The sequence below is a fragment of the Saccopteryx leptura genome, chromosome 1 (assembly GCF_036850995.1).
Source record: "Saccopteryx leptura isolate mSacLep1 chromosome 1, mSacLep1_pri_phased_curated, whole genome shotgun sequence".
NCBI lineage: Eukaryota > Metazoa > Chordata > Mammalia > Chiroptera > Emballonuridae > Saccopteryx > Saccopteryx leptura.
The window spans coordinates 146,239,198-146,251,214 of record NC_089503.1 but is presented as its reverse complement, the minus strand read 5'-3'; the positions used below and the strand labels follow the sequence as shown (position 1 = coordinate 146,251,214).

Below are 12,017 nucleotides of genomic sequence, written 5' to 3'. Positions count from 1 at the left end.
CTTAATCATCTAAAGGATATATTTTATACTTTTGTTTTCACAAATCAGGATGCAACTGGGATTCACACATTGCATTTGGTTATTATTTCTCTTTAGTCTATTTAAAATATTTTTCCTAAAGTAAAATTAACATTCTCTTTTAATCCTCACCAGGAATATATATGAGAGAGATTAGGACTCTCATATAATAGTGAGGTCACATCCTCACCAATGCTTAATATTATCAGTCTTTTTACTGTTTGTCATTTTACGGGGTATGTAGTGATATCTCATTGTGGTCTGAAATTGCAGGTCGCTGATAACTTTTTATGTACTTATTGCTCATATGTATATGTATTTATATATGGACTTTATTAACATGTTTGTTTAAATATTTGTCCTTTTAAGAATTGGGTCATATTTTTATTATTGATTTATACATTTGAGTCCTTTGCCAGCTTTACATATTATGAATATATTTGTAATACATAATTAAAAACACATTTTAAAAAAATATTTTATTAAAGGTCTTTATAGAGCAACATCCAAACCCCACATCCAGCTGCCAAGGAGACCCTGCTGTGCTGTGGGTACTGGCTGGAACAGGACAGGCAGCTCTGGCTTCCCACCCTGCTGTTCCAAGATGGGGGTGGTGGGCAATATCTCATCTTTGGCCTCCACAATGCTCACGTGGTGAGGCATGGGATTCTTAGGTTTTGTATCACCATTTGGGTCCCAAGGAAGCATGGTCTGCACTTAGAAGCCCAGCACACCCTGCCTGAGCCACGCATGGTGCATGGTGGTGTCAGTGTAGTGGTTAGCAGGGTCCCCCCTGTGGATCATCAGACCATCAACAAACTTCATGAATTTAACCCTCTATCTTTGGAGTTACCCAGACACCACAACCCCACAGCCTTTGGCCCCTCTCTCCATGATAAATGCCAGCACGCCACAGTAGGCTCTCTGCACAGCAAGGCCTCCTAGCGGTCTGCAACTCAGGCTGTCCCTGGACAATGACACACAGGCCTCTTGTGGCCACCTTTCCAGCATGACACTCCCATTGTCCTCAGAGAAACCAAATCTCTTCTGAAACACAGCAGTCAATTCCTGCATCTGACGGCCCTTCTCACCAAGAGTATTCTGTATCTTGAAGGCCAAAATATGTAACCATTTCTGTCCTGGTTGGTGTAACTTAGACCTCAACTTCAGAGTAGCCATCTTCAGCCAGCTCCCGAGTAAGAAACTCATCCAGTTCAGCTTTGAGGATGCCATCAGCAAAAAATTTCCTATTCTTGGAAATGTGCACTGCCATCCTACTGCTGTGCACTGCTGAAATGAAAGGCACAGATGTGTTCTTCTAATCAGTAACTTGGTTTTTCATTTTCTTAAATGGTGTCTTTTGAAGAGCAGTTTTTAATTTTGATAAAATACAATTTATTTATATTTTCTTTTAGGATTGGTGCTTTTTGTACCCTGTGTAAGAAATCTTTGCCTACCATAAGGTTAGAAAAATTTTCTTCTATGTTTTATTCTAGAAGTTTTATTGTTTATCTTTTACAGATAGGCCTATAATTCATCAAGGGTTGATTTTTATATATAGTGTGACATAGGAGTTAAGGGTGTTTTTTTTAATGCATATATCCAGTTCTTCTGGAACCATTTGTTGAAAAGACAATATTTTTCCCCATTGAATTACCTTGGCATCTTTGTCTAAAAAAAAAAAATCAACTGACCATAAATGGATCTACTTCTGGACTCTAGTTTATTGTTCATACTATTCCAGTATAATAATGTCTTGATTACTATAGTTTTATAGTAGGTCTTGAAATCTGTAAGCCCTCCTCCAAATTCATTCTTCTTTTCCAAAATCATTTCATCTTCTGGTCCTTTACATTTTCATAATACATTTTATAATAAGCTTCCTCGTTTCTATTTTTTAAATGTCTGTTGAGATTTTGATTGGGATTGCATTGATTCTATAAATCTGTTAGGTAGAACTGACATTTTAACAATATTGAATTTTTTAATCCATGAACAAGGTAAATTTGTCCATTCATTTGGAGCTTAATTTCTTTCAACAGTGTTTTGCAGTTTTCAGTACCCAGTTAATATAAGTATATTTATATATAAACATATGAAAACATTAATTTTTAATATTATAAATAGTATTTTTTTTTTAGAGAGAGGAGAGAGAGAGAGACAGAAAGGGAGAGAGAGGAGAAAGAGACAGAGAGAGAAGGGGGAAGGAGCTGGAAGCATCAACTCCTATATGTGCCTTGACCAGGCAAGCCCAGGGTTATGAACCAGTGACCTCAGCATTTCCAGGTCAATGCTTTATCCACTGCGCCACCACAGGTCAGGCATAAATAGTATTTTATATTCTAATTATTTGTACTGAATATAGATATACAATTAATTTCTACATATTGACCTATGTTCTGCATTCTTGTGAGAGTTACTTTTTGGTTTTAGTTAGTGGCTTTTTTTGTAGGACCCTTAGGATTTTTCTAGGGTCATAACTTTACATTTTTGTTTCCAATATGTATGCTTTGTGTTTTTTTTTTTTTTCTTTGCCTTTTTGTTCTGGCTAGGACCACAGCAAAATGTTAAATAGAAATGTTGAAAGAAAATTTCCTTCCTTGTCTCTGAACTTAGGGGGAAATATTCCAGTCTTTTACCAAAAAGCATAATGCTAATTACAGATTAGTACATGCACAAAAAGTGTTTTACAAAACTCAGAATCCATTTATGGTGAAAAATAAATAAATAAATAAATAAATAAATAAATAAATAAATAAATAAATAAATAAATAAATAAAAACCTCTTAGTAAACTTGGAATCAAAAGTCAACGGTATCTATGTTGTTGTCTTTCTTTCAAGACTTGAGTGTTGTTTTCATAGGTAGTTAATTTATGTGTGGATTAACTTGTTTTTGTTTTTTTTTCAAGGCATACTTTTAAGCTTTATGGAGGCAGATTAGGGCTAGTTTGATCAGCCCTAATCATGAGGCACAAACTCTCTGATAGTCTACTCAAAACCCTAAATGTCCCATGAGGCCTTTTCACAGTGGTTGGTCAGAACTCAAGCATCTCCCAACTCTGTGCGAGTTCCCCTTACACATGCAGAATTTAGTATTTACCCAAAGACTCAGAGGGAACGCCATGGCCTGGAACTCCTCTCTGTAGTTTCTTCCTCTAAAAGATTCTGCCCTGCAAATTCCAGCTGCCTAAGCCTCCCAGCAGTCTAATATCTGTCTGGTCAGTTCAGTAAGGACTCCGCATCCCGTTTTCACCCTCTTTCCTGGGTTGGGATCCAGCAGATGACTGTGGTAAAAAGGCTAGATGATTGTAAGGCTCACCTTGTTTATAGCCTTTCCCTCAGAGGGTCCAGTCCCGTGCTGCCAACTATTTCATGTCTGAAAACAATTATTTAATCTATTTCATCCAGTGTTCTAATCATGTATGGGAGAATGGCTAGCCAGTATTACTCATTCTGTCATCGTCACTGATCTTTAATTTACTTTCTTTTTCTTTTCTTTTCTTTCTTTCTTTCTTTCTTTTTTTTTTTTTTTGAGAGGAAGGGTGATAGTGAGACAGATGCCCACATGCACCCAGACTGGGATCCACCTGGCAACCCCCATCTGGGGCCAATGGTCAGACCAACTGAGCTGTCCTCAGTGCCCGGGGCCAATGCTCGAACCAGTCAAGCCACTGGCTTCAGGAGGAGAAGAGGGAAAGAGGGGGAGAGGGAGGGTTAGAGAAGCAGATGCTTCTCTTGTTTGACCTGACCAGGATTTGAACCTGGGACTTATGCATGCTGGGCGGACACTCTACCCACTGAGCAAACCGGCCAGGGCTATCTCTTTTAATTTAGAACAGGTGTCAGTAAATATTTTTTCTGAAAGGGCAGAATATTAAATACTTCAGGTTTGCAGGCCACCCTTTTTTCGCTGCAGTCTCCCAACTATGACATCATAGAACAAAAGCCCACCATAGACAATAGGTAAGCTAATAAACATCACTATGTTCCAATAACATTTTATTTATACAAATAGACAACTTACCTGCAGGTCATAGTATGGTGACCCTTGATCTAGGACAGTACTTCTGCCTGTTCCTTCCCCACCCACTGACACAATGACATAAGCTCTTTCAAGAGTCCAATCTGCTCACATTATTAAAGTCCCCAAGTTCTAGATTCATTTGGTTATTTTCTCAAGGTATTGTGTAATGTATTTCTTCATTCTTGATATTTTTTATGAATTGTTAATTAGATCAAAAGGCTTCATGAGAGTCAGATTAAATGTTTCTTGGCAAGAATAATGTGTTAGGCAATGTCGGGATGCATCATCTCGCATTCGATGCAACTGTGCTTCAATCATTGGTGAATTTGCCCACCCAGCCACCCATCATGTACAGTGCCGAGTGCTCTGAGGGGTCCAGTGGTGTGACCCAACCTGCCTGTGGAGCGAAAGGAAAGCACAATGCTGGAAAAACCACTGCCTTGCTCTGTCATTCTGGACCAGTGCCAAAGGGCTCACTTTATCTGAAATATACTGCTCACAAAAATTAGGGGATATTTTATTGCTTCATATTCATATTTTTGAATTATCCTCTAATTTTTGTGAGAAGTATAGTTGTGAAAATGCAGGTTCACCTTCAGACCCAATGAAATAAAATCTTTTGGGGAGTTCCACGAATCTGCATTTTAACCAGATCCATTGTTACAATAAGGTTAAAGGAAAGCAGATGTGGTGACCATCAGTTCCTAAGGGGGAAGCCATACCCTGGGAGGAGGCTGATTCCTCTGATTTACCATTGGGTCTACCAGTCTACCAGACAGGTCAACATGCTTCTCAGCCCTTCAGATGAAGAGAAAAAGCATCCTGGCCTCAGAAACTGTGGTTATCTTTAAATGTGTCCACAAATTATTTAAGGCACTTCCCTTCCAAAGGTAGAAGTTAATTCTTCTCCCCTTGAGTGTGGGCCAGACTTAGTGACTTGTTTGCAACAGATAGACTACAGCAGAAAGGATGATGTGTGACTGCAAGATTCTATCCTGAAAAGCACTGCAGCTTCCCCCTCGCTTTCTGTTCAATCCCTTGCTCTGAGGGAAGCCAGGCATCGTGTTGTAAAGTACTCCAGCAGCCCTATGGCTGTCCCCATGGGAAGGAACTGAAGCTTCCTGCCAACAGCCAGCATCAGCTTGCCAGCCCTGTGAGTGAGCATCTTGGACATGGGCCCCGTCACGTCCAGCCAGAGACCTTGACTGCAGACTCATGAGAGACCATAAGCCAAAACCGCACAACTGAGCTGCTCCTGAGTTCCTGCCCCACAGAAACACGTGAGATAATGTATGTTCATTGTTGTTTTAAGCTCCTCATTTTGGAGTAGTTTGTTATGCAGCAATGGGCAACTAATCCAGGGACTTTGCATATCGTTTTAGGATGACTGCTGGGTGGCGCCAGTGAGCCCCGTCTGCCACTCCTGAGAGAGCAGTACTATGCCAGGCTCTACACACTGTCCTGTGTGACACATGGGTTCTCACTTGGCTGCTGACCTCACAGTGAAATTCCCAAGCAGAAGCCTACACTAGGCCTCCAAAGAATCCGGGGTTGGGCAAACTATGTTTGGAGATGACTCCATTGCTCCTTCCTTACCCACAGAGTGTTCTTTTGAGACAGGTATGAATGGAAGAAAGCTGGGAAGCCCCATGTTGGTCTTGGGAACAGCTTTTCTCAATGTAGAGCCAACAGCACACATGGGTATCAAAGCTGCACCTTTGATTCATTAACACCATGTTCTAACAAAAGCAGTTGGCCAGCCCTGATCTTGAACAATAACAAAACAATGCTTTGGTGCCAAAACAATCCAGTCAACTCAATGGGGCTTATGATGAAAAGTTAAAATTGAAGGGATCACCAATACTTTTTGGTTTAGAGTGAGTTTGGGGGTGAGGGAGCAAGGTGCAGTATTATGATGTTTCCTTGTTGATTTGACTTTTGAATTATATGAAAAGTGACTTCGCTTGCATCAAGTAAGATTTAGGTAAATTAAAAAAACAATATGACCCAGTAAATAACGGGCAAAGAAAATAAACATATAGTTCACAGAAAAGAAGATTCAAAAGGTTCTTAATATTTGAAAAGATTCTCAATATTACTCATAGTTAGGAGAAATGTACATTAAAACTGCCCTGATATATGATCTCTTACCTATCAGTCTGACAAAAATCCAAAACTTGGGTTTGGATAACACACTCTAACAATGAAGCTGTAAGGAAATAGTCACCTTTCTATGTTACTAGTGGGAGTACAAAGTGGCACATACCTTATGAAGGAACACTCAGCAATATGTAAAAAATTACATATGCATTTACCTTTTAAAGTAGCAATGTCACTCCTAGATGTTTGCACTGAAGACATCTCAAATAACATAAGCACAATGAATTTATTGTAATCATTTGTAATATTAGAAGATTAGAAACAATCTAGATGTCCATAATTAAAGGAACAGTTAAACAAAAGATGGTATATTCACACAGTGGGGTACTATGTAACTGTACAAGAAAAATGAGAAAGATCTTTACATAGGGAGTGATTGCCAAGAGGCTATTAGATGAAAAAGCAAGGTGCAGAACAGCATATATTAGTGTGTGTGTATTATATACTATACACTATACTACCAGTATAGTACATATTCTATAGGTTATTATATATATATATAATATACTACTATAGAATGTATGCTATATAGTATATACTATACTAATAAATTATACTATATACTGTATACTACATGTTTGTATGTATTAGTGGGTATATTTATGTATTATACATATTACAAACATATAGAGAGAGAATAAAAAAAACACTAGAAGGGCACACCAGAAACTAAACGAATAATGATGGCCTACAGGGTGGGACAGAGTAGATTAGAAAGGGCTAGAACCAAGAGTTGTCTATGTACAACTTTTTATATAGCTTGTTTTATGTACTCAAAAATTAAATTAAATTAGACCTGGTCAGGATGGTGGAGTAAGTAAATGCTGTGCTCAGCTTTTCCCACAACACAACAAAATTACAACTAAGCTACAAAACAACCATTATTGAGGACCACTGAGAGGGTTTCAGGTGGGGGCCATGACCCCCTCCTCCCTTAAGTGGACTGTACAGCCAGTAGCCACAGCCACCATCACAGCCACCTGGTCCGTGCAGGTTCGCATTAGATTCAGACAGACGGTAATGAAACAAAGGAGCCAAGAACTGGTGGGCCATCTTCTTTAATCCTAGCTTGCACCCGGTGGGCAAGAAATACACACAGTCAGAAAACACTTCTTTTTCCATTGAGGGCTCCCAAAGCCACTGACTTATCTGAGTTTCCTAGGATCAAAGGTTTCTAGCTCACCAAATTTATTCACCTCTGTTCCCCATTGTAAAGCCAGTAATCAGGGCCAGGGCCACTATCACAGCAGCCCGGCCCTTGCAGGTTCGCATTGGATTTGGACAGTCGGCAAAGAAACAGCAGAGCCAAAAACTGATGGGCCATAGTCTTTAATCCTAGCTTGCACCCGGCGGGCAAGTAAAAAATACACACTGGGCTCCAAAACCCAGTCACACTCAGTGCTCACAAAGCCACTGACTTATCCGAGTTTCCTAGAATCAAAGGTTTCTAGCTCACCAACCTTATTCTCCTCAGTTCCCCATCTCCTTCCTTATCCCAGATACAAACTCTACACAGACTGGCCTCTCACTCAGCACTCCGCCATCTTGGCTGCTTTTCCTGGCCTCCTCCACGTGGCCTCCTCCTGCTGCTGGCTCTACTCTCTCTGCTCTCTCATGCTAATCTCAGGAACCAAGAGGCCAAGCTCTCATTCCGTCCCCATTTTATAGTGTAGAAATCCAAACCCTTAATCCAATATACAAAACAGGGAAGTCTCTAATACAAAGTCACCCTCTGAGGCATGATAGGATTGTACCGCCCTACATCAAAAAGGGTAGGAAAGGCTTAATCCCAAAACCAAGCCCCAGGCTACAAGGATTCTGCCTGCCTTTAGCCCACCCCAACACACATTAATACCACCTGGGCAACGGCCTCTTTAACAAAGTGAGCATAATACATTTTATCTGCCCAACACCCATCTCCTTCCTTCTCCCTACACAAACTCTGCACAAACTGGCTTCTCCCTCAGCACTCCACCATGTTGGCTGCTTCTCCTGGCCTCCTACACATGGCCTTTCTATGCTCTCTACTCTAATGTTAATCTCAGGAACTAAGAGCGCAAGCTCCTGGTCTGCCCCACTTTATAGTGTAGAAATCAAAACCTTTAATCCAATATACAAACAAGGAAGTCTCTGATACAAAGTCACTTATCTGAGGCATAATGGGATTCTTCATGAGAGTGCACCACCCCACATCAAAAGAGTGGGAAAGGCTTAGTCCCAAAACCAAGCCCGAGGCCACAATGATCCTGCCTGCACACAGCCCGCCCCCAACACACATTAATATAATTACGCCCATCCCAAGCAAGAAGGGCAACCAATACCATCACCTGGGCGACAGGTTTCCACATGGGCAGCGTCATTTTTAACAAAGTGAGCATAATATATCTTATCTGCCCAACATGGACAAAGGGACACTGACAAACAGTATGTTCCAGGACACTACCCCCTGGGCATCTGGGTGACTAACCAGGGTGTGGAAGGTCCTCTAGCTTATTTACAGTTAATCTTACATAAATCGCTGACAGATACATTCTTCCTTAATGACTCCCAGCCCCCACCCTCAAATCCCCTATTTAACCCTATCTGTTAGAGAACTGGGGGCTGCTCTCCTTTAGGAGACAGCCCGGCAGGTTTCCTTTCATTAAAGCCTGTTACACTGGTCTTTCAGACTCCGAGTGATTCTATCATTCGGTGCCAAAGCCCCGACGGGGCTCCAGTTGGCTGGACGATACCCCTGCTCTCACCCAAGCTTACTACCAGGGCAGCAGCGGACAGCGGCAGCAGGTTCTGGGCTTACTCCCTGATTCTGCTTGGTCCTGGGAGCAGGGGTAGATTGGCCGGCTCCGTGACCCTGTTCCGAACCACTGCCGGACCAGGATTAGGGATCCCTCTTGACCTTCCCTTCTTCCGGTAGGCACTCTTCCAAAGTTTTCACCCTAAATATCTGGGGAGGTAGACCTCGGGGTTTCTTGTCTACTCAGACTATGTTTTCAGAAGCCCAGGCGCCTGGCCAAGAAACCTCCTTACTCCTCAGACTGGGACTGAATTCTCGTGGGTGACGACCCCGACAATTCTTCCCCTTCCTTTCTCTATGGTTGGAAGAGGAAACAGGGCAATGCTCCTCCTTCCTCCCCAATTCTCATCTACCTTCTTTACCTATCATGGGGACCTGCTGCATGGCCCCAATATAAACTACTTTCTATTACAATACACTCAAAGATCTCAATAATTTTTGCCACTGGACAGAAATTCCCTGTGTACAGGCTTTCTTCTTCCTCCAATCTTGGTCCTCCCTCTGTTCCTCTTGCTCGACCTACCAAATACTTTTAGCAAGAAACCCTTCTCCCTCATCTTCCTCCAACTCTCCTCTAAGCTCTGATCTTTTTGACCCCTCTGACCACGTGGCACCACCACCAGCACCTCAACCTCCTCCTCCTCCTCCTGCAGATTCTGACCCTCCTTCTTTCCATCCAGCTGTTCACATTGTCCATCCGTCTGCTTCCTCTCTTCCTCCTCTCTATGCTGACAACTGCCTGCCATCTAGAGATCATTCAAGCTCAGAGTCAGACACTGATGATCCCCTAAACCCCATCCTCCCCCTCCAGGAGGTAGCAGGTGCTGAGAGGATTGTAAAAATCCATGTCCCGTTCTCCCTCTCAGACCTGTCCCAAACAGAAAAGAGACTAGGCTCCTTCTCTACAGACCCAGACACCTACATAAAGGAATTTAAATACCTAACCCAGTCATATGATCTGACCTGGCTTGACCTCTATATCATCCTCTCCTCCACTTTACTACCTGAGGAGGAGTGAGTCTGGTTGGCCACACAGGTGCATGCTGACAACCTCCATAGGACAATCAAAAACCCATAGAAGTGGCAGCTGTTGCCAGGCAAGACCCTAATTGGGACTATCAAATTAGCAAACCTGGCAGAGATCTTCGTAACTGTATGGTTGCCTGCTTAATAGTGGACTCCAAAAGGCCACTCACAAGGCAGTTAATTATGAAAAACTCTGAGAAATTTCACAATGAGTGGATGAAAATCTGGCCCAATTCCTGTCCTGCCTACCAGAAGCACTCCAAAAATATACTCAAATCGACCCTAATTCGGTCGAGGGTGCCATCAGTTCTTAACACTCATTTCACCTCCCAGTCAGCCCCCAATTATGGAAAAAGATTAAAAAGGCAGAGGAGAGCCCTCAACCCCCTCAATGAGATCTCCTGAGCATGGCTTTTAAGGTCTATAATGACCTAGAAGGAACAAGAGAAGGCAGACAGAGCCCAAAGAGATCAGGCAAAATACCAGCTCTTGGCGGCTGCCCTTAAAGGCTCCAATGCCCCTAAGGGGCCTCTCAGACTCTATCAGGGCCCTGCTTCAAGTGTGGAAAAGAAGGTCATTGGGCAAAAAGCCTGTCTGGCTCCTCGGCCCTGCCAGGGCCATGCCCTTGCTGCGGGAAAAAGGGACACTGGAAGGTAGGCTTCCCCCTCGCTCCTCCAAGAGAGGGTTCAGTCTCTTCCACCCTACTGACAGCTCGCAAACCTAACCTTGCCCAGCCTGCTGGGACTTGCCACTGAAGACTGAAGGTGCCCAGGGCTACTGACCCTATCTCATGTCACTATGGATGAGCCTAGGGTAACCATCCAAGTGGCAGGTAGCCAATCTCACTTCTTATAGACATAGGGGCCACTTACTCTGCCTTGCCCAAATATTCAGGTCCTGCTCATCCCTTAAAGATCTCTGTTGTGGGTGTTGATGGTCTTTTTTCCTCCCTGTTGGCCATGGATCCACTGCCTTGTCTAATACATGGTGTTTCCTTTACACACTCTTTTTTCCTCCTACCTCGATGCCCTACACCTATTTTAGGCCAGGATCTACTCTCCAAATTCAGAGCCTCTCTCTCCTTTCACCGTCTATCCTCAGAATCAGCCTTGTTACTACTCTCAGCCAGCCAGATTTTCCCAATTCTATTATAAATTCACCTCTACCACCCAGCATAGTGAATTCCAAGTGTATGGCCAGTAGCTGCAGCCACCATCACAGCTGCCTGGCCTGTGCAGGTTTGCATTTGATTTGAACAGACAGTAATGAAACAATGAAACCAAGAACTGGTGAGCCATTACATTTAGTTCACACTTGGCGGGTGAGAAATACACACAGTGGAAAAACACTTCCTTTTCCATTCAGGGCTCCCAAAGTCACTGACTCATCTGAGAATTCCTAGAATCAAAGGTTTCTACCTTAGCAGCCTTATTCACCTCTGTTCCCCATCTCCTTCTGTTGGGAAGATAAAATATATTATGCTCACTTTGTTAAAGATGGCAAAAGTCACTGACTCATCTGAGTATTCCTAGAATCAAAGGTTTCTATCTCACCAGCCTTATTCACCTCTGTTCTCCATCTCCTTCTGTTGGGAAGATAAAATATATTATGCTCACTTTGTTAAAGATGGCACTGCCCACATGGAAGCCATCACCCAGGTGATATTAATGTGTGTTGGGGGCAGTCTGTGGGCAGGCAGAATCCTTGTAGCCTGGGGCTTGGTTTTAGGACTAAGCTTTTCCCACTCTTTTTGATGTAGGGTGGTGCAATCTTATCATGCCTCAGATAAGTGACTTTGTATTAGAGACTTCCCTATTTTGTATATTGGATTAAAGGTTTTGATTTCTGCACTATAAAGTGGGGAAGACTGGGAGCTTGCTCTCAGTTCCTGAGATTAGCATTAGAGAGGAGAGCAGAGAAAGACCACATGGAGGGGCCAGGAGAAGCAGCCAAGATGGTGGAGTGCTGAGTGAGAAGCCAGTTTGTGCAGTTTG

General features: G+C 42.6%; 1 pseudogene; it reads right to left on the bottom strand.

Annotated features, from left to right (window-relative positions):
• Positions 1 to 510: 510 nt before the first annotated feature.
• Positions 511 to 1,291, bottom strand: LOC136388143 (small ribosomal subunit protein uS3-like; annotated as a pseudogene).
• Positions 1,292 to 12,017: the final 10,726 nt, after the last annotated feature.